The 24,672-nt window shown below is 41.0% G+C and overlaps 2 long non-coding RNA genes across 2 annotated transcripts in view; both read right to left on the bottom strand.

Moving 5' to 3' along the window:
- LOC141278734 (uncharacterized) overlaps positions 1–6,509 on the bottom strand; it is a 34,534-nt gene extending 28,025 nt beyond the window's left edge. Inside the window, exons 1-2 of the long non-coding RNA XR_012331848.1 lie at positions 6,322–6,509; positions 4,321–4,441 (exon numbers count right to left, since the gene is read on the bottom strand). This is a non-coding gene — a long non-coding RNA (uncharacterized lncRNA). The remainder of the gene's footprint in view (positions 1–4,320; positions 4,442–6,321) is intronic.
- Positions 6,510–10,361: 3,852 nt separating this feature from the next.
- Positions 10,362–24,002, bottom strand: LOC141278733 (uncharacterized). Its single transcript, XR_012331838.1, has 3 exons — positions 23,887–24,002; positions 21,889–22,009; positions 10,362–10,537 (listed from the first exon to the last, which is right to left on the bottom strand). It is a non-coding gene; the product is annotated as an uncharacterized lncRNA (long non-coding RNA).
- Between the last annotated feature and the right edge of the window lie 670 nt (positions 24,003–24,672).

Genomic DNA, 24,672 nt, shown 5'->3' with positions numbered 1-24,672 from the left:
GATACAAGCTCAGCATCAGGAATTATTAGACTCATGCCAATCTAATCTATGAAAAGGTTTCAACACACACCACTCGAATGACCATAAGCAAAAAGTCTACAAACAATCAATGCTGAAGAGGTTTTAGAGAACTGTGTACCCTCTAGCTGCTGTTGAGGTGTAAAGGAGTAAGAGCCAATAATGAGAACGCAAAGGAACTGTGTTTCAAAGTAAAACTTGAGTTACCATTCAATCCAGCAGGCCCACCGCTGGGCCTTTCACCTGAGCAGACGAGAGTCGAGAAGACACAGGCTGGCAAAGGTGCACTGCAGCAATCTGCACAAAAGCCAAGACACGGAAGCAACCAAAATGGCCATCAGCAGATGAGTGGACAAAGGAGAATGGGTCCATGTGCACAGTGGAATATTAGCCGTGGAAAACAATGAAATACTGCTCTTTGCAGCACCATGGATGATCCTAGAGATAATCACAGAACATGAGGTAAGTCGGAAAGCAAAACACAAATATCTTAGGATATCACTTCTGGGTGTCATCTAACAACTGATACAAATGAACTTATTTCCACAGAGAAAGACACACACTTAGAAAACAACTATGGTTATCTAAAACGAAAGGTGGGAGCAATGGGCAAATTAAGGTTCGGGCTGCCATACGTACACAAATACATATGAAATACATATATATAAGAGACTCACCATATACGAAGGGAGGTCTACTGAACACTCTGTATTAATTTACATGGGAAGAGGATCTGTACATGAATATATATATGTATGTGTGTGTGTGTGTGTGTATATCTATCTATCTATCTATATAATATATTTTAGAAATGAACCAGAGTGTGTACACCTAGAACAAATAATATTCTAATCATTACCCTGATTACAAAAATTAAATTATAACAATGAAGAAGATGTCCTGAGACATAAACTTATGCGTTTTTTTCCTGGCACGTTCCATTCTAATTTACAACCTAGGAACACAAGTTCCAGGAAGGCTCTGCTGCCCTAGTAACAAGGTTTGGGAAAGGAGAAACGCTGCCGCCGTGCGGCCGTTTCCCACAGCAGCAGCATTCAACCCAGTGCTAATGGTCACTAAATATTAACAACAATTGCAAACTTGTAAGTGACACACGCCTTCAAAAAAAATCCTGCGGTCGAAAATCGACCAAAAGTTTCAAAAGAGGGCAAGGTTTCAAGAAGACAATTTCAAGAGGTATATTTTACACGCACTGGTTTTTTTTTTTCTTTTTAACAGCAACGACAACAAAAAAGTCATGGGAAAATGCTCATCATGAGGAAACGTTAAAGATATGCAAATCCAATCTTCAAAAACGTATCAGCTCACACCGGTCAGAATGACCATCAGCAAAAATTCTGCAAACAATAAATGCTGAAGGGGCTGTGGAGAAATGCGTACCCTCATCTCTAAGTGGGACTAAACTGGAAAGAGCCACTAATGAAAACAGAATGGAGCTGCCTTTAACAGATACCCATTGAGGCACCACAGGATTCAGCAGGCACACTCCCGGGCCTATGACCTAAGAAGACACAATTAGAAAGACACAGGCAGGCAAAACTGCACTGCAACAGTATGACAATAGGCAAGACAGGGAAGCTACCAAAAAGTCCATCCAAAGATGAATGGAAAAGAAGAACTGGTACATGTACAGATGGAATAGGAGCCAAGGAAAAAAATGAAACAATGCCGTTTGCAGCACCATAGATGAGTCTGGAGGTAATCACAACATGAAGGAAGTCAGAAAGCGAAGGACACATATCCTATGATATCACTTAACGGTGTTACCTGAAAATTGATACCAATGAAGATTTTTCACAGAGCAAGGCAATCAAAGATTCGATCAACAAACGTACGGTTAACCAAATGGAAAGGTTTGAGGACTGGAGAAATTAGCATATTGCGGGAAACAGAGACACACCAACACATGTGAAATATATAAGCACCAAAGACCTATGGAATACCAAGAGAAGACTACTCAACATTGTGTCCTAACCCACGTGGGAAATGGATCCGAAGGTGAACAGATAATATGCATATAGGTAAAAGAACCACATCTTGCACACCCAGAACAAACAAAACATTGTAATCAAATTTGCTGTGATAACAAATAAAAATTAAATTAAGAATACCAACAAGAAGTAATGAGACATAAACCCGTGGGGGCTTTTCCTGGCCCATTCCATTCTAACTTACAGGTTGGAACATTACACCCAGGAAGGCTCTTTTGCCCTAGTAACCAGATTTGGGAATGGAGACATGCCACAGCCTTGTGACTGTCTCCTGCAAAAGCAGCTTTAAACACAGTGTTCAGGGTCTCTTACTATCCACAAGAATTGCACCTCTGTAAATGACACCTGCCCTCAAAAAAATCCTGGGTTCGAATATCGACGAAAAAATTCAAAAGAGGGCAATCTTTCAAGAAGACGATTTCAAGAGGCACATTTAACTCACATTCTTTCTTTTTGTCTTTATTTCCGTTTAACAGAAAAGGCCGTGGAGAAAGCTCCACGTCAGGAATTACTAAAGACATGCAAATGCAATCTACAAAAACGTTTACGGGACAACAGTCAGAATGATCATCAGCAAAACATCTCTAAACAATAAATGCTCAAGGGGTTTCAGACAACTGTATACCCTCTAGCTGCTGCTGGGATGTCAAATGGTAACAGCCAGTAGTGAGAACAGAAAGGAGGTAAAAATTGAGCTACCATATGATCTGGTCGGCCCACTACTGGCTCTATCACCTGAGAAGACCAGAGTCAAAAAGACACAGGCTGACAATCCTACACTGCAGCACTATTTACCCGAGCCAAGACTTGGAACAACCAAAATGTCCATCAACCGATGAATGCACGAAAAAGAAGTGGTCCGTGTACACAACGGAGTATTACTCCGATACAATAAATACAGTCAATATAAAGAACAAACATAACTAAGGAGACATAAGCTTTGTGTGTTCATCCGGGCACATTCCACTCTAATTTACAACCGAGGAACACTACTTCCCAGAAGGTACTGTTTCCCCAGTAACTAGAGTAGTCAATGTAGAAATGCTGCCGCCCTGTGGCCGTTTGCCGCAACAGCAGTTTTACAACCTGTGCTAAAGGTCACTTCGTATCCACAAGGACTGCAGGGCTATAAATGAGACCTGCCAACAAAATGTGTTGAGGGAGGTAATGGCAAAATAAATTCAAACTATGCCGCATACTTCAAGAAACTAGCTGAATAGGTAAGCTGTACTCACTCTTTAAAAAACAATAAAAATGCATGGCTATAAGCTCAATATAAGGAATGATTAGACATATGCAAATCCAGCCACAAAATGGTATCAGCTCACACCAGTCAGAATGACCCTCAGCAAAGAAATACAAACACTACATGCTCAAGAGGTTGTGAGCAAATGCACTCTCACCTTTAAGTGGCTCGTAAACTGGTAAGTGCCACTAATGAAAAGAGAACGGGGGACTTCCCTGGTGGCGCAGTGGTTGGGGGTTCGCCTGCCAACGCAGGGGACACGGTTCGAGCTCTGGTCCGGGAGGATCCCACATGCCGTGGAGCAACTAAGCCCATGCGCCACAACTACTGAGCCTGCGGCCTGGGGCCCACGAGCCACAACTACTGAAGCCCTCACACCTAGAGCCCATGCTCTGCAACAAGAGAAGCCACCGCGATGAGAAGCCAGAGCACTGCAACAAAGAGTAGCCCCTGTTCACCACAAATAAAGCCCACGCACAGCAACGAAGACCCAATGCAGCCAAAAATAAATAAATAAAATAAATTTATAAAAAAAATGAAAAGAGAACGGAGCAGCCTTTAAAAGGTAAACACTGAGATACCATATGATCCCGCAGGCCCACTCCTTGGCCTATAACCTAGGAAGACGGAAATGGAATGACACATTCAGGCAAAACTGCACTGCAGCAGTATTACAATCGCCAAGACATGGAAACAACCAAAAAGTCCATCAAGATACGAATGGACAAAGAAGAACTGGCACGTGTACAGATGGAATATGAGCCATGGAAAAAACATGAAACGAAGCAGTTTGAAGAACCGTAGATGACTCTGGAGGTGATCACACAACTTGAAGTAAGTCACAAAGCGAAAGACACATATCCTATGATATCAATTATAGGTGTTACCTAGAAATGGATACCAACGAAGATATTTCCACAGAACGGGAATCACAGATTTATTAAACAAACTTATGCTTAACCAATTGGAAAGCTGTAAAGATTGGATATATTAGGATATTGGGGTTGACAGAGGTATACAAACACACGTGAAATATATACTCACCAGAGACCTACAGAATTCCGAGAGAAGACTACTCAACACTGTGTCATAACCTACATGGCAAATGGATTCCAAGATGAATACATATATGTCTCGGTGTAAAAAACAAACACATCTTGCACACCTAGAACAAAGCAAACATTACAATCAAATGTGCTGTCATAAAAGATTATATTAAAAAAATGCACAAGAAATAATGGGGCATAAAATTATGGGCGTTCTTCCTGGCTCATGCCATTCTGACTTCCAACCTTGGAACACAGCTTCCAGGAAGGCTCTGCTGACCTAGTAACCAGATTTGAGAGTGGAGAAATCCTGCAGCATTGTGGCCTTCCTCCAACAGCAGTTTTAAACCCAGTGCAAATGGTCAGTTAAAATTCACCTGAATTGCAGGCCTGTAAATGACACCTGTCCTCAAAAAAACATTCTGGGGTCGAAAATCGACCAAAGACTTCAAAAGAGGCAACCTTTCAAGAAGACAATTTCAAGAGGCATGTTTTACACACATTTTGTCTTTTCTTCTCTTTTTTTTTTCTTTAACCAAAGCAAGGGCATGGAAAAAATGCTTAACGTCAGAAATTAATAAAGACACGCAAATCCAATCTATGAAAACGTTCACCTCACAACAGTCAGAATGATCATCAGCAAAACAGTCCACAAACAGTACATGCTGAACGGGTTTTAGAGAACTCTGTGTACCCTGTAGCTGCTGGTGGGCGGTAAACTGGTAACAGCCAGTAGTTAGAACAGAAAGAACATGCGTTTCAAGGTAAAAATTGAGCTCCCATAGGGTCTGGTAGACCCACTGCTGTGCCTATCACCTGAGAAGACCAGAAACCAAAAGACACAGGCTGGCAATCCTACACTGCAGTGATATTTACCACAGCCAAGACTTGGAAGCAACCAAAATGGCCATCAACAGATGAATGGACAAAGAAGAAGTGGTCCATGTACACAGTGGAACATGAGCCATGGAAAAGCATGAAACAGTGCTGTTTGCACCACCACAGAAGGACCTAGAGATAATCACACACCTTGAAGTGAGAAAGAAACCGAAAGAAAGACATCCTATGATATCACTTATACGTGTTACCTAAAAAATGATACCCATGAAGTTATTTCGAAGAAAAGGACACTCATGGATTAAGAAATCAAGATTATGTTTAACCAAACGGAAAGGTGGGAGGAATGGATAAATTAGGACATGGGGGTTTCAGACCTATACTAATACATATGAAACCTAGAATCACCAAAGACCTATGGAATACCAAGAGAGGTCCACTCAACACTCTGTAATAACGTCCATGGGAAAGGAGGCAAAGATGAATAGATAGATACATAGATATAATGAACCAGATTCTGTACACCTAGAACATACACAACATTTTTATCTAATTTGCTCTGAGGAAAAAGAAAAATTACATTTAAAAAACAAACCAGAAGTAAGGAGATATAAGCTGTTAGGGGTTTGCCTTGGCACACTCCACTCTAACTTACAGCCTACTAACACGATTTCCAGGAAGCCTCTGTTGCCCAAATGCCCTGAGTTGTAAATGGAGAAATTGTGCCGCCTTGTGGCCGTTTCCCGCAAGAGCGGCTTTAAACCTCGGCTGATGGTCACTTAATACTCACAAGGACTCAGGGCTGTAAAGGACACCTGCCCTCAAAAAAATGTTCTGAGGTAGGGAGTGGCCAAAAAACTTACAAGAGAGCCAAGTTTTCAAGAAGATCCTATGAGAGGTAAGATTTACACACTCTTTACAAATAAAAAGGGAAATGGATACAAGCTCAGCATCAGGAATTATTAGACTCATGCCAATCTAATCTATGAAAAGGTTTCAACACACACCACTCGAATGACCATAAGCAAAAAGTCTACAAACAATCAATGCTGAAGAGGTTTTAGAGAACTGTGTACCCTCTAGCTGCTGTTGAGGTGTAAAGGAGTAAGAGCCAATAATGAGAACGCAAAGGAACTGTGTTTCAAAGTAAAACTTGAGTTACCATTCAATCCAGCAGGCCCACCGCTGGGCCTTTCACCTGAGCAGACGAGAGTCGAGAAGACACAGGCTGGCAAAGGTGCACTGCAGCAATCTGCACAAAAGCCAAGACACGGAAGCAACCAAAATGGCCATCAGCAGATGAGTGGACAAAGGAGAATGGGTCCATGTGCACAGTGGAATATTAGCCGTGGAAAACAATGAAATACTGCTCTTTGCAGCACCATGGATGATCCTAGAGATAATCACAGAACATGAGGTAAGTCGGAAAGCAAAACACAAATATCTTAGGATATCACTTCTGGGTGTCATCTAACAACTGATACAAATGAACTTATTTCCACAGAGAAAGACACACACTTAGAAAACAACTATGGTTATCTAAAACGAAAGGTGGGAGCAATGGGCAAATTAAGGTTCGGGCTGCCATACGTACACAAATACATATGAAATACATATATATAAGAGACTCACCATATACGAAGGGAGGTCTACTGAACACTCTGTATTAATTTACATGGGAAGAGGATCTGTACATGAATATATATATGTATGTGTGTGTGTGTGTGTGTATATCTATCTATCTATCTATATAATATATTTTAGAAATGAACCAGAGTGTGTACACCTAGAACAAATAATATTCTAATCATTACCCTGATTACAAAAATTAAATTATAACAATGAAGAAGATGTCCTGAGACATAAACTTATGCGTTTTTTTCCTGGCACGTTCCATTCTAATTTACAACCTAGGAACACAAGTTCCAGGAAGGCTCTGCTGCCCTAGTAACAAGGTTTGGGAAAGGAGAAACGCTGCCGCCGTGCGGCCGTTTCCCACAGCAGCAGCATTCAACCCAGTGCTAATGGTCACTAAATATTAACAACAATTGCAAACTTGTAAGTGACACACGCCTTCAAAAAAAATCCTGCGGTCGAAAATCGACCAAAAGTTTCAAAAGAGGGCAAGGTTTCAAGAAGACAATTTCAAGAGGTATATTTTACACGCACTGGTTTTTTTTTTTCTTTTTAACAGCAACGACAACAAAATGTCATGGGAAAATGCTCATCATGAGGAAACGTTAAAGATATGCAAATCCAATCTTCAAAAACGTATCAGCTCACACCGGTCAGAATGACCATCAGCAAAAATTCTGCAAACAATAAATGCTGAAGGGGCTGTGGAGAAATGCGTACCCTCATCTCTAAGTGGGACTAAACTGGAAAGAGCCACTAATGAAAACAGAATGGAGCTGCCTTTAACAGATACCCATTGAGGCACCACAGGATTCAGCAGGCACACTCCCGGGCCTATGACCTAAGAAGACACAATTAGAAAGACACAGGCAGGCAAAACTGCACTGCAACAGTATGACAATAGGCAAGACAGGGAAGCTACCAAAAAGTCCATCCAAAGATGAATGGAAAAGAAGAACTGGTACATGTACAGATGGAATAGGAGCCAAGGAAAAAAATGAAACAATGCCGTTTGCAGCACCATAGATGAGTCTGGAGGTAATCACAACATGAAGGAAGTCAGAAAGCGAAGGACACATATCCTATGATATCACTTAACGGTGTTACCTGAAAATTGATACCAATGAAGATTTTTCACAGAGCAAGGCAATCAAAGATTCGATCAACAAACGTACGGTTAACCAAATGGAAAGGTTTGAGGACTGGAGAAATTAGCATATTGCGGGAAACAGAGACACACCAACACATGTGAAATATATAAGCACCAAAGACCTATGGAATACCAAGAGAAGACTACTCAACATTGTGTCCTAACCCACGTGGGAAATGGATCCGAAGGTGAACAGATAATATGCATATAGGTAAAAGAACCACATCTTGCACACCCAGAACAAACAAAACATTGTAATCAAATTTGCTGTGATAACAAATAAAAATTAAATTAAGAATACCAACAAGAAGTAATGAGACATAAACCCGTGGGGGCTTTTCCTGGCCCATTCCATTCTAACTTACAGGTTGGAACATTACACCCAGGAAGGCTCTTTTGCCCTAGTAACCAGATTTGGGAATGGAGACATGCCACAGCCTTGTGACTGTCTCCTGCAAAAGCAGCTTTAAACACAGTGTTCAGGGTCTCTTACTATCCACAAGAATTGCACCTCTGTAAATGACACCTGCCCTCAAAAAAATCCTGGGTTCGAATATCGACGAAAAAATTCAAAAGAGGGCAATCTTTCAAGAAGACGATTTCAAGAGGCACATTTAACTCACATTCTTTCTTTTTGTCTTTATTTCCGTTTAACAGAAAAGGCCGTGGAGAAAGCTCCACGTCAGGAATTACTAAAGACATGCAAATGCAATCTACAAAAACGTTTACGGGACAACAGTCAGAATGATCATCAGCAAAACATCTCTAAACAATAAATGCTCAAGGGGTTTCAGACAACTGTATACCCTCTAGCTGCTGCTGGGATGTCAAATGGTAACAGCCAGTAGTGAGAACAGAAAGGAGGTAAAAATTGAGCTACCATATGATCTGGTCGGCCCACTACTGGCTCTATCACCTGAGAAGACCAGAGTCAAAAAGACACAGGCTGACAATCCTACACTGCAGCACTATTTACCCGAGCCAAGACTTGGAACAACCAAAATGTCCATCAACCGATGAATGCACGAAAAAGAAGTGGTCCGTGTACACAACGGAGTATTACTCCGATACAATAAATACAGTCAATATAAAGAACAAACATAACTAAGGAGACATAAGCTTTGTGTGTTCATCCGGGCACATTCCACTCTAATTTACAACCGAGGAACACTACTTCCCAGAAGGTACTGTTTCCCCAGTAACTAGAGTAGTCAATGTAGAAATGCTGCCGCCCTGTGGCCGTTTGCCGCAACAGCAGTTTTACAACCTGTGCTAAAGGTCACTTCGTATCCACAAGGACTGCAGGGCTATAAATGAGACCTGCCAACAAAATGTGTTGAGGGAGGTAATGGCAAAATAAATTCAAACTATGCCGCATACTTCAAGAAACTAGCTGAATAGGTAAGCTGTACTCACTCTTTAAAAAACAATAAAAATGCATGGCTATAAGCTCAATATAAGGAATGATTAGACATATGCAAATCCAGCCACAAAATGGTATCAGCTCACACCAGTCAGAATGACCCTCAGCAAAGAAATACAAACACTACATGCTCAAGAGGTTGTGAGCAAATGCACTCTCACCTTTAAGTGGCTCGTAAACTGGTAAGTGCCACTAATGAAAAGAGAACGGGGGACTTCCCTGGTGGCGCAGTGGTTGGGGGTTCGCCTGCCAACGCAGGGGACACGGTTCGAGCTCTGGTCCGGGAGGATCCCACATGCCGTGGAGCAACTAAGCCCATGCGCCACAACTACTGAGCCTGCGGTCTGGGGCCCACGAGCCACAACTACTGAAGCCCTCACACCTAGAGCCCATGCTCTGCAACAAGAGAAGCCACCGCGATGAGAAGCCAGAGCACTGCAACAAAGAGTAGCCCCTGTTCACCACAAATAAAGCCCACGCACAGCAACGAAGACCCAATGCAGCCAAAAATAAATAAATAAAATAAATTTATAAAAAAAAATGAAAAGAGAACGGAGCAGCCTTTAAAAGGTAAACACTGAGATACCATATGATCCCGCAGGCCCACTCCTTGGCCTATAACCTAGGAAGACGGAAATGGAATGACACATTCAGGCAAAACTGCACTGCAGCAGTATTACAATCGCCAAGACATGGAAACAACCAAAAAGTCCATCAAGATACGAATGGACAAAGAAGAACTGGCACGTGTACAGATGGAATATGAGCCATGGAAAAAACATGAAACGAAGCAGTTTGAAGAACCGTAGATGACTCTGGAGGTGATCACACAACTTGAAGTAAGTCACAAAGCGAAAGACACATATCCTATGATATCAATTATAGGTGTTACCTAGAAATGGATACCAACGAAGATATTTCCACAGAACAGGAATCACAGATTTATTAAACAAACTTATGCTTAACCAATTGGAAAGCTGTAAAGATTGGATATATTAGGATATTGGGGTTGACAGAGGTATACAAACACACGTGAAATATATACTCACCAGAGACCTACAGAATTCCGAGAGAAGACTACTCAACACTGTGTCATAACCTACATGGCAAATGGATTCCAAGATGAATACATATATGTCTCGGTGTAAAAAACAAACACATCTTGCACACCTAGAACAAAGCAAACATTACAATCAAATTTGCTGTCATAAAAGATTATATTAAAAAAATGCACAAGAAATAATGGGGCATAAAATTATGGGCGTTCTTCCTGGCTCATGCCATTCTGACTTCCAACCTTGGAACACAGCTTCCAGGAAGGCTCTGCTGACCTAGTAACCAGATTTGAGAGTGGAGAAATCCTGCAGCATTTTGGCCTTCCTCCAACAGCAGTTTTAAACCCAGTGCAAATGGTCAGTTAAAATTCACCTGAATTGCAGGCCTGTAAATGACACCTGTCCTCAAAAAAACATTCTGGGGTCGAAAATCGACGAAAGACTTCAAAAGAGGCAACCTTTCAAGAAGACAATTTCAAGAGGCATGTTTTACACACATTTTGTCTTTTCTTCTCTTTTTTTTTTCTTTAACCAAAGCAAGGGCATGGAAAAAATGCTTAACGTCAGAAATTAATAAAGACACGCAAATCCAATCTATGAAAACGTTCACCTCACAACAGTCAGAATGATCATCAGCAAAACAGTCCACAAACAGTACATGCTGAACGGGTTTTAGAGAACTCTGTGTACCCTGTAGCTGCTGGGAGGTAAACTGGTAACAGCCAGTAGTTAGAACAGAAAGAACATGCGTTTCAAGGTAAAAATTGAGCTACCATATGGTCTGGTAGACCCACTGCTGTGCCTATCACCTGACAAGACCAGAAACCAAAAGACACAGGCTGGCAATCCTACACTGCAGTGATATTTACCACAGCCAAGACTTGGAAGCAACCAAAATGGCCGTCAACAGATGAATGGACAAAGAAGAAGTGGTCCATGTACACAGTGGAACATGAGCCATGGAAAAGCATGAAACAGTGCTGTTTGCACCACCACAGAAGGACCTAGAGATAATCACACACCTTGAAGTGAGAAAGAAACCGAAAGAAAGACATCCTATGATATCACTTATACGTGTTACCTAAAAAATGATACCCATGAACTTATTTCGAAGAAAAGGACACTCATGGATTAAGAAATCAAGATTATGTTTAACCAAACGGAAAGGTGGGAGGAATGGATAAATTAGGACATGGGGGTTTCAGACCTATACTAATACATATGAAACCTAGAATCACCAAAGACCTATGGAATACCAACAGAGGTCCACTCAACACTCTGTAATAACGTCCATGGGAAAGGAGGCAAAGATGAATAGATAGATACATAGATATAATGAACCAGATTCTGTACACCTAGAACATACACAACATTTTTATCTAATTTGCTCTGAGGAAAAAGAAAGATTACATTTAAAAAACAAACCAGAAGTACGGAGATATAAGCTGTTAGGGGTTTGCCTTGGCACACTCCACTCTAATTTACAGCCTACTAACACGATTTCCAGGAAGCCTCTGTTGCCCAAATGCCCTGAGTTGTAAATGGAGAAATTGTGCCGCCTTGTGGCCGTTTCCCGCAAGAGCGGCTTTAAACCTCGGCTGATGGTCACTTAATACTCACAAGGACTCAGGGCTGTAAAGGACACCTGCCCTCAAAAAAATGTTCTGAGGTAGGGAGTGACCAAAAAACTTACAAGAGAGCCAAGTTTTCAAGAAGATCCTATGAGAGGTAAGATTTACACACTCTTTACAAATAAAAAGGGAAATGGATACAAGCTCAACATCAGGAATTATTAGACTCATGCCAATCTAATCTATGAAAAGGTTTCAACACACACCACTCGAATGACCATAAGCAAAAAGTCTACAAACAATCAATGCTGAAGAGGTTTTAGAGAACTGTGTACCCTCTAGCTGCTGTTGAGGTGTAAAGGAGTAAGAGCCAATAATGAGAACGCAAAGTAACTGTGTTTCAAAGTAAAACTTGAGTTACCATTCAATCCAGCAGGCCCACCGCTGGGCCTTTCACCCGAGCAGACCAGAGTCGAGAAGACACAGGCTGGCAAAGGTGCACTGCAGCAATCTGCACAAAAGCCAAGACACGGAAGCAACCAAAATGGCCATCAGCAGATGAGTGGACAAAGAAGAAGTGGTCCATGTGCACAGTGGAATATTAGCCGTGGAAAACAAGGAAACACTGCTCTTTGCAGCACCATGGATGATCCTAGAGATAATCACAGAATGTGAGGTAAGTCGGAAAGCAAAAGACAAATACCTTATGATATCACTTCTGGGTGTCATCTAACAACTGATACAAATGAACTTATTTCCACAGAGAAAGACACACACTTAGAAAACAACTATGGTTATCTAAAACGAAAGGTGGGAGCAATGGGCAAATTAAGGGTAGGGCTGCCATACGTACACAAATACATATGAAATACATATATATAAGAGACTCACCATATACGAAGGGAGGTCTACTGAACACTCTGTACTAATTTACATGGGAAGAGGATCTGTACATGAATATATATATGTGTGTGTGTGTGTGTGTGTGTGTATATATATATATATATATTAGAAATGAACCAGTGTGTGTACACCTAGAACAAATAATATTCTAATCATTACCCTGATTAAAAAAGTTAAATTATAACAATGAAGAAGATGTCCTGAGACTTAAACTTATGCGTTGTTTTCCTGGCACATTCCACTCTAATTTACAACCTAGGAACACGAGTTCCAGGAAAGCTCTGCTGCCCTAGTAACAAGGTTTGGGAAAGGAGAAACGCTGCCGCCGTGCGGCCGTTTCCCACAGCAGCAGCATTCAACCCAGTGCTAATGGTCACTAAATATTAACAACAATTGCAAACTTGTAAGTGACACACGCCTTCAAAAAAAATCCTGCGGTCGAAAATCGACCAAAAGTTTCAAAACAGGGCAAGGTTTCAAGAAGACAATTTCAAGAGGTATATTTTACACGCACTGGTTTTTTTTCCCTTTTTAACAGCAACGACAACAAAAAAGTCATGGAAAAATGCTCATCAGGAGGAAATGTTAAAGATATGCAAATCCAATCTTCAAACACGTATCAGCTCACACCGGTCAGAATGACCATCAGCAAAAATTCTGCAAACAATAAATGCTGAAGGGGCTGTGGAGAAATGCGTACCCTCATCTCTAAGTGGGACTAAACTGGAAAGAGCCACTAATGAAAACAGAATGGAGCTGCCTTTAACAGATACCCATTGAGGCACCACAGGATTCAGCAGGCACACTCCCGGGCCTATGACCTAAGAAGACACAATTAGAAAGACACAGGCAGGCAAAGCTGCACTGCAACAGTATGACAGTAGGCAAGACAGGGAAGCTACCAAAAAGTCCATCCAAAGATGAATGGAAAAGAAGAACTGGTACACGTACAGATGGAATAGTAGCCAAGGAATAAAATGAAACAATGCCGTTTGCAGCACCGTAGATGAGCCTGGAGGTAATCACGACATGAAGTAAGTCAGAAGGCGAAGGACACATATCCTATGATATCACTTAATGGTGTTACCTGAAAATTGATACCAATGAAGATTTTTCACAGAGCAAGGCAATCAAAGATTCGATCAACAAACGTATGGTTAACCAAATGGAAAGGTTTGAGGACTGGATAAATTAGCATATTGCGGGAAACAGAGCTACACCAACACATGTGAAATATATAAGCACCAAAGACCTATGGAATACCAAGAGAAGACTACTCAACATTGTGTCCTAACCCACATGGGAAATGGATCCGAAGGTGAACAGATAATAGGCATATATGTGAAAGAACCACATCTTGCACACCCAGAACAAACAAAACATTGTAATCAAATTTGCTGTGATAACAAATAAAAATCAAATTAAGAAAACCAACAAGAAGTAATGAGACATAAACTCACGGGGGCTTTTCCTGGCCCATTCCATTCTAACTTACAGGTTGGAACATTACACCTAGGAAGGCTCTTTTGCCCTAGTAACCAGATTTGGGAACGGAGACATGCCACAGCCTTGTGACTGTCTCCCGCAAAAGCAGCTTTAAACACAGTGTTCAGGGTCTCTTACTATCCACAAGAATTGCACCTCTGTAAATGACACCTGCCCTCAAAAAAATCCTGGGTTCGAATACCGACGAAAAAATTCAAAAGAGGGCAATCTTTCAAGACGACGATTTCAAGAGGCACATTTAACTCACACTCTTTCTTTTTTTCTTTATTTTCGTTTAACAAAAAAGGCCGTGGAAAAAGCTCCACATCAGGAATTACTAAAGACATGCAAATGCAATCTACAAAAACGTTTACGTGACAACAGTCAGAATGATCATCAGCAGAAAATCTCCAAACAATAAATGCTCAAGGGGTTTTAGACAACTGTATACCCTCTAGCTGCTGCTGGGATGTCAAATGGTAACAGTCAGTAGTGAGAACAGAAAGGAGGTCAAAATTGAGCTACCATATGATCTGGTCGGCCCACTACTGGCTCTATCACCTGAGAAGACCAGAATCGAAAAGACACAGGCTGACAATCCTACACTGCAGCACTATTTACCCTAGCCACGACTTGGAACAACCAAAATGTCCATCAACCGATGAATGCACGAAAAAGAAGTGGTCCGTGTACACAACGGAGTATTACTCCGATACAATAAATACAGTCAATATAAAAAACAAACATAACTAAGGAGACATAAGCTTTGTGTGTTTATCCGGGCACATTCCACTCTAATTTACAACCAAGGAACACTACTTCCCAGAAGGTACTGTTTCCCTCGTAACTAGAGTAGGCAATGTAGAAATGCTGCCGCCCTGTGGCCGTTTGCCGCAACAGCAGTTTTACAACCCGTGCTAAACGTCACTTCGTATTCACAAGGACTGCAGGGCTATAAATGACACCTGCCAGCAAAATGTGTTGAGGGAGGTAATGGCAAAATAAATTCAAAATATGCCGCATACTTCAAGAAACTATTTGAATAGGTAAGCTGTACTCACTCTTTAAAAAACAATAAAAAATGCATGGCTATAAGCTCAATATAAGGAATTATTAGACACATGCAAATCCAGCCACAAAATGGTATCAGCTCACACCAGTCAGAATGACCCTCAGCAAAGAAATACAAACACTACATGCTGAAGAGGTTGTGAGCAAATGCACTCTCACCTTTAAGTGGCTCGTAAACTGGTAAGTGCCACTAATGAAAAGAGAATGGAGCAGCCCTTAAAAGGTAAACACTGAGATACCATATGATCCCGCAGGCCCACTCCTTGGCCTATAACCTAGGAAGACGGAAGTGGAATGACACATTCAGGCAAAACTGCACTGCAGCAGTATTACAATCGCCAAGACATGGAAACAACCAAAAAGTCCATCAAGATACGAATGGACCAAGAAGAACTGGCACGTGTACAGATGGAATAGGAGCCATGGAAAAAACATGAAACGAAGCAGTTTGAAGAACCGTAGATGACTCTGGAGGTGACCACACAACTTGAAGTAAGTCACAAAGCGAAAGACACATATCCTATGATATCAGTTATAGGTGTTACCTAGAAATGGATACCAACGAAGATATTTCCACAGATAACAGGAATCACAGATTTATTAAACAAACTTATGCTTAACCAATTGGAAAGTTGTAAAGATTGGATATATTAGGATATTGGGGTTGACAGAGATATACAAACACACGTGAAGTACATAATCACCAAAGACCTACAGAATTCCAAGAGAAGCCTTCTCAACACTGTGTCATAACCTACCTGGCAAATGGATCCCAAGAGGAATACATATATGTCTCGGTGTAAAAAACACACACATCTTGCGCACCTAGAACAAAGCAAACATTACAATCAAATTTGCTGTCATAAAAGATTATATTAAAAAAATGAACAAGAAATAATGGGGCATAAAATTATGGGCGTTCTTCCTGGCTCATGCCATTCTACCTTCCAACCTTGGAACACAGCTCCCAGGAAGGCTCTGCTGACCTAGTAACCAGATTTCAGAGTGGAGAAATCCTGCAGCATTTTGGCCTTCCTCCAACAGCAGTTTTAAACCCAGTGCAAATGGTCAGTTAAAATTCACCTGAATTGCAGGCCTGTAAATGACACCTGTCCTCAAAAAAACATTCTGGGGTCGAAAATCGACCAAAAACTTCAAAAGAGGCAACCTTTCAAGAAGACAATTTCAAGAGGCATATTTTACACACATTTTGTCTTTTCTTCTCTTTTTTTTTCGTTAACCAAAGCAAGTGCATGGAAAACATGCTTAACATCAGAAATTAATAAAGACACGCAAATCCAATCTATGAAAGCGTTCACCTCACAACAGTCAGAATGATCATCAGCAAAACAGTCCACAAACAATACATGCTGAACGGGTTCTAGAGAACTCTGTGTACCCCGTAGCTGCTGCTGGGAGGTAAACTGGTAACAGCCAGTAGTTAGAACAGAAAGAACATGCGTTTCAAGGTAAAAATTGAGCTCCCATAGGGTCTGGTAGACCCACTGCTGTGCCTATCACCTGAGAAGACCAGAATCCAAAAGACACAGGCTGGCAATCCTACACTGCAGTGATATTTACCACAGCCAAGACTTGGAAGCAACCAAAATGGCCATCAACAGATGAATGGACAAAGAAGAAGTGGTCCATGTACACAGTGGAACATGAGCCATGGAAAAGCATGAAACAGTGCTGTTTGCACCACCATAGAAGGACCTAGAGATAATCACACACCTTGAAGTGAGAAAGAAAGCGAAAGAAAGACATCCTATGATATCACTTATACGTGTTACCTAAAAAATGATACCCATGAACTTATTTCGAAGAAAAGGACACTCATGGATTAAGAAATCAAGATTATGTTTAACCAAACGGAAAGGTGGTAAGAATGGATAAATTAGGATATGGGGGCGTCAGACCTATACTACTACATATGAAACCAATAATCACCAAAGACCTATGGAATACCAAGAGAGGTCCACTCAACACTCTGTAATAACGTCCATGGGAAAGGAGGCAAAGATGAATAGATAGATACATAGATATAATGAACCAGATTCTGTACACCTAGAACATACACAACATTTTTATCTAATTTGCTCTGAGGAAAAAGAAAAATTACGTTTAAAAAACAAACAAGAAGGAGATATAAGCTGTTAGGGGTTCGCCTTGGCACATTCTACTCTAATTTACAGCCTACTAACACGATTTCCAGGAAGCCTCTGTTGCCCAAAGGCCCTGAGTTGTAAATGGAGAAATTGTGCCGCCTTGTGGCCGTTTCCCGCAAGAGCGGCTTTAAACCACGGCTAATGGTCACTTCATACTCACAAGGACTCAGGGCTGTAAAGGACACCTGCCCTCAGAAAAATGTTCTGAGGCAGGGAGTGGCCAAAACACTTAAAAGAGAGCAAAGTTTTCAAAAAGATCCTATGAGAGGTAAGATTTACACACACTTTACAAATAAAAAGGGAAATGGATAAAAGTTCAACATCAGGAATTATTAGACTCATGCCAATCTAATCTATGAAAAACTTTCAACACACACCACTCGAATGACCCTAAGCAAAAGGTCTACAAACAATGAATGCTGAAGAGGTTTTAGAGAACTGTGTATCCTCTAGCTGCTGTTGAGGTGTAAAGGAGTAAGAGGCAATCATGAGAACACAAAGGAACTGTGTTTCAAAGTAAAAATTGAGGTACCATTCAATCCAGCAGGCCCACCGCTGGGCCTTTCACCCGAGCAGACCAGAGTCGAGAAGACACAGGCTGGCAAAGGTGCACTGCAGCAATCTGCACAAAAGCCAAGACACGGAAGCAACCAAAATGGCCATCAGCAGATGAGTGGACAAAGGAGAAGTGGTCCATGTGCACAGTGGAATATCAGCCGTGGAAAACAAGGAAACACTGCTCTGTGCAGCACCATAGATGATGCTAGAGATAGTCACAGAACATGAGGTAAGTCGGAAAGCAAAAGACAAATACCTTATGATATCACTTCTGGGTGTCATCTAACAACTGATACAAATGAACTTATTTCCACAGAGAAAGACACACACTTAGAAAACAACTATGGTTATCTAAAACGAAAGGTGGGAGCAATGGGCATATTAAGGTTAGGGCTGCCATACGTACACAAATACATATGAAATACATATATATAAGAGACTCCCCATATACGAAGGGAGGTCTACTGAACACTCTGTACTAATTTACATGGGAAGAGGATCTGTACATGAATATATATATGTATGTGTGTGTGTGTGTGTATATATATATATATATATTAGAAATGAACCAGTGTGTGTACACCTAGAACAAATAATATTCTAATCATTACCCTGATTAAAAAAGTTAAATTATAACAATGAAGAAGATGTCCTGAGACTTAAACTTATGCGTTGTTTTCCTGGCACATTCCACTCTAATTTACAACCTAGGAACACGAGTTCCAGGAAAGCTCTGCTGCCCTAGTAACAAGGTTTGGGAAAGGAGAAACGCTGCCGCCGTGCGGCCGTTTCCCACAGCAGCAGCATTCAACCCAGTGCTAATGGTCACTAAATATTAACAACAATTGCAAACTTGTAAGTGACACACGCCTTCAAAAAAAATCCTGCGGTCGAAAATCGACCAAAAGTTTCAAAACAGGGCAAGGTTTCAAGAAGACAATTTCAAGAGGTATATTTTACACGCACTGGTTTTTTTTTCCCTTTTTAACAGCAACGACAACAAAAAAGTCATGGAAAAATGCTCATCAGGAGGAAATGTTAAAGATATGCAAATCCAATCTTCAAACACGTATCAGCTCACACCGGTCAGAATGACCATCAGCAAAAATTCTGCAAACAATAAATGCTGAAGGGGCTGTGGAGAAATGCGTACCCTCATCTCTAAGTGGGACTAAACTGGAAAGAGCCACTAATGAAAACAGAATGGAGCTGCCTTTAACAGATACCCATTGAGGCACCACAGGATTCAGCAGGCACACTCCCGGGCCTATGACCTAAGAAGACACAATTAGAAAGACACAGGCAGGCAAAGCTGCACTGCAACAGTATGACAGTAGGCAAGACAGGGAAGCTACCAAAAAGTCCATCCAAAGATGAATGGAAAAGAAGAACTGGTACACGTACAGATGGAATAGTAGCCAAGGAATAAAATGAAACAATGCCGTTTGCAGCACCGTAGATGAGCCTGGAGGTAATCACGACATGAAGTAAGTCAGAAGGCGAAGGACACATATCCTATGATATCACTTAATGGTGTTACCTGAAAATTGATACCAATGAAGATTTTTCACAGAGCAAGGCAATCAAAGATTCGATCAACAAACGTATGGTTAACCAAATGGAAAGGTTTGAGGACTGGATAAATTAGCATATTGCGGGAAACAGAGACACACCAACACATGTGAAATATATAAGCACCAAAGACCTATGGAATACCAAGAGAAGACTACTCAACATTGTGTCCTAACCCACATGGGAAATGGATCCGAAGGTGAACAGATAATAGGCATATATGTGAAAGAACCACATCTTGCACACCCAGAACAAACAAAACATTGTAATCAAATTTGCTGTGATAACAAATAAAAATCAAATTAAGAAAACCAACAAGAAGTAATGAGACATAAACTCACGGGGGCTTTTCCTGGCCCATTCCATTCTAACTTACAGGTTGGAACATTACACCTAGGAAGGCTCTTTTGCCCTAGTAACCAGATTTGGGAACGGAGACATGCCACAGCCTTGTGACTGTCTCCCGCAAAAGCAGCTTTAAACACAGTGTTCAGGGTCTCTTACTATCCACAAGAATTGCACCTCTGTAAATGACACCTGCCCTCAAAAAAATCCTGGGTTCGAATACCGACGAAAAAATTCAAAAGAGGGCAATCTTTCAAGACGACGATTTCAAGAGGCACATTTAACTCACACTCTTTCTTTTTTTCTTTATTTTCGTTTAACAAAAAAGGCCGTGGAAAAAGCTCCACATCAGGAATTACTAAAGACATGCAAATGCAATCTACAAAAACGTTTACGTGACAACAGTCAGAATGATCATCAGCAGAAAATCTCCAAACAATAAATGCTCAAGGGGTTTTAGACAACTGTATACCCTCTAGCTGCTGCTGGGATGTCAAATGGTAACAGTCAGTAGTGAGAACAGAAAGGAGGTCAAAATTGAGCTACCATATGATCTGGTCGGCCCACTACTGGCTCTATCACCTGAGAAGACCAGAATCGAAAAGACACAGGCTGACAATCCTACACTGCAGCACTATTTACCCTAGCCACGACTTGGAACAACCAAAATGTCCATCAACCGATGAATGCACGAAAAAGAAGTGGTCCGTGTACACAACGGAGTATTACTCCGATACAATAAATACAGTCAATATAAAAAACAAACATAACTAAGGAGACATAAGCTTTGTGTGTTTATCCGGGCACATTCCACTCTAATTTACAACCAAGGAACACTACTTCCCAGAAGGTACTGTTTCCCTCGTAACTAGAGTAGGCAATGTAGAAATGCTGCCGCCCTGTGGCCGTTTGCCGCAACAGCAGTTTTACAACCCGTGCTAAACGTCACTTCGTATTCACAAGGACTGCAGGGCTATAAATGACACCTGCCAGCAAAATGTGTTGAGGGAGGTAATGGCAAAATAAATTCAAAATATGCCGCATACTTCAAGAAACTATTTGAATAGGTAAGCTGTACTCACTCTTTAAAAAACAATAAAAAATGCATGGCTATAACTCAATATAAGGAATTATTAGACACATGCAAATCCAGCCACAAAATGGTATCAGCTCACACCAGTCAGAATGACCCTCAGCAAAGAAATACAAACACTACATGCTGAAGAGGTTGTGAGCAAATGCACTCTCACCTTTAAGTGGCTCGTAAACTGGTAAGTGCCACTAATGAAAAGAGAATGGAGCAGCCCTTAAAAGGTAAACACTGAGATACCATATGATCCCGCAGGCCCACTCCTTGGCCTATAACCTAGGAAGACGGAAGTGGAATGACACATTCAGGCAAAACTGCACTGCAGCAGTATTACAATCGCCAAGACATGGAAACAACCAAAAAGTCCATCAAGATACGAATGGACAAAGAAGAACTGGCACGTGTACAGATGGAATATGAGCCATGGAAAAAACATGAAACGAAGCAGTTTGAAGAACCGTAGATGACTCTGGAGGTGATCACACAACTTGAAGTAAGTCACAAAGCGAAAGACACATATCCTATGATATCAATTATAGGTGTTACCTAGAAATGGATACCAACGAAGATATTTCCACAGAACGGGAATCACAGATTTATTAAACAAACTTATGCTTAACCAATTGGAAAGCTGTAAAGATTGGATATATTAGGATATTGGGGTTGACAGAGGTATACAAACACACGTGAAATATATACTCACCAGAGACCTACAGAATTCCGAGAGAAGACTACTCAACACTGTGTCATAACCTACATGGCAAATGGATTCCAAGATGAATACATATATGTCTCGGTGTAAAAAACAAACACATCTTGCACACCTAGAACAAAGCAAACATTACAATCAAATTTGCTGTCATAAAAGATTATATTAAAAAAATGCACAAGAAATAATGGGGCATAAAATTATGGGCGTTCTTCCTGGCTCATGCCATTCTGACTTCCAACCTTGGAACACAGCTTCCAGGAAGGCTCTGCTGACCTAGTAACCAGATTTGAGAGTGGAGAAATCCTGCAGCATTTTGGCCTTCCTCCAACAGCAGTTTTAAACCCAGTGCAAATGGTCAGTTAAAATTCACCTGAATTGCAGGCCTGTAAATGACACCTGTCCTCAAAAAAACATTCTGGGGTCGAAAATCGACGAAAGACTTCAAAAGAGGCAACCTTTCAAGAAGACAATTTCAAGAGGCATGTTTTACACACATTTTGTCTTTTCTTCTCTTTTTTTTTTCTTTAACCAAAGCAAGGGCATGGAAAAAATGCTTAACGTCAGAAATTAATAAAGACACGCAAATCCAATCTATGAAAACGTTCACCTCACAACAGTCAGAATGATCATCAGCAAAACAGTCCACAAACAGTACATGCTGAACGGGTTTTAGAGAACTCTGTGTACCCTGTAGCTGCTGGGAGGTAAACTGGTAACAGCCAGTAGTTAGAACAGAAAGAACATGCGTTTCAAGGTAAAAATTGAGCTACCATATGGTCTGGTAGACCCACTGCTGTGCCTATCACCTGACAAGACCAGAAACCAAAAGACACAGGCTGGCAATCCTACACTGCAGTGATATTTACCACAGCCAAGACTTGGAAGCAACCAAAATGGCCGTCAACAGATGAATGGACAAAGAAGAAGTGGTCCATGTACACAGTGGAACATGAGCCATGGAAAAGCATGAAACAGTGCTGTTTGCACCACCACAGAAGGACCTAGAGATAATCACACACCTTGAAGTGAGAAAGAAACCGAAAGAAAGACATCCTATGATATCACTTATACGTGTTACCTAAAAAATGATACCCATGAACTTATTTCGAAGAAAAGGACACTCATGGATTAAGAAATCAAGATTATGTTTAACCAAACGGAAAGGTGGGAGGAATGGATAAATTAGGACATGGGGGTTTCAGACCTATACTAATACATATGAAACCTAGAATCACCAAAGACCTATGGAATACCAACAGAGGTCCACTCAACACTCTGTAATAACGTCCATGGGAAAGGAGGCAAAGATGAATAGATAGATACATAGATATAATGAACCAGATTCTGTACACCTAGAACATACACAACATTTTTATCTAATTTGCTCTGAGGAAAAAGAAAGATTACATTTAAAAAACAAACCAGAAGTACGGAGATATAAGCTGTTAGGGGTTTGCCTTGGCACACTCCACTCTAATTTACAGCCTACTAACACGATTTCCAGGAAGCCTCTGTTGCCCAAATGCCCTGAGTTGTAAATGGAAAAATTGTGCCGCCTTGTGGCCGTTTCCCGCAAGAGCGGCTTTAAACCTCGGCTGATGGTCACTTAATACTCACAAGGACTCAGGGCTGTAAAGGACACCTGCCCTCAAAAAAATGTTCTGAGGTAGGGAGTGACCAAAAAACTTACAAGAGAGCCAAGTTTTCAAGAAGATCCTATGAGAGGTAAGATTTACACACTCTTTACAAATAAAAAGGGAAATGGATACAAGCTCAACATCAGGAATTATTAGACTCATGCCAATCTAATCTATGAAAAGGTTTCAACACACACCACTCGAATGACCATAAGCAAAAAGTCTACAAACAATCAATGCTGAAGAGGTTTTAGAGAACTGTGTACCCTCTAGCTGCTGTTGAGGTGTAAAGGAGTAAGAGCCAATAATGAGAACGCAAAGTAACTGTGTTTCAAAGTAAAACTTGAGTTACCATTCAATCCAGCAGGCCCACCGCTGGGCCTTTCACCCGAGCAGACCAGAGTCGAGAAGACACAGGCTGGCAAAGGTGCACTGCAGCAATCTGCACAAAAGCCAAGACACGGAAGCAACCAAAATGGCCTTCAGCAGATGAGTGGACAAAGAAGAAGTGGTCCATGTGCACAGTGGAATATTAGCCGTGGAAAACAAGGAAACACTGCTCTTTGCAGCACCATGGATGATCCTAGAGATAATCACAGAATGTGAGGTAAGTCGGAAAGCAAAAGACAAATACCTTATGATATCACTTCTGGGTGTCATCTAACAACTGATACAAATGAACTTATTTCCACAGAGAAAGACACACACTTAGAAAACAACTATGGTTATCTAAAACGAAAGGTGGGAGCAATGGGCAAATTAAGGTTAGGGCTGCCATACGTACACAAATACATATGAAATACATATATATAAGAGACTCACCATATACGAAGGGAGGTCTACTGAACACTCTGTACTAATTTACATGGGAAGAGGATCTGTACATGAATATATATATGTGTGTGTGTGTGTGTGTGTGTGTGTATATATATATATATATATATTAGAAATGAACCAGTGTGTGTACACCTAGAACAAATAATATTCTAATCATTACCCTGATTAAAAAAGTTAAATTATAACAATGAAGAAGATGTCCTGAGACTTAAACTTATGCGTTGTTTTCCTGGCACATTCCACTCTAATTTACAACCTAGGAACACGAGTTCCAGGAAAGCTCTGCTGCCCTAGTAACAAG

The sequence above is a fragment of the Tursiops truncatus genome, chromosome 1, assembly GCF_011762595.2.
Source record: "Tursiops truncatus isolate mTurTru1 chromosome 1, mTurTru1.mat.Y, whole genome shotgun sequence".
NCBI classification, from domain to species: Eukaryota; Metazoa; Chordata; class Mammalia; order Artiodactyla; family Delphinidae; genus Tursiops; species Tursiops truncatus.
This window is presented reverse-complemented; position numbering and strand designations above follow the sequence as displayed.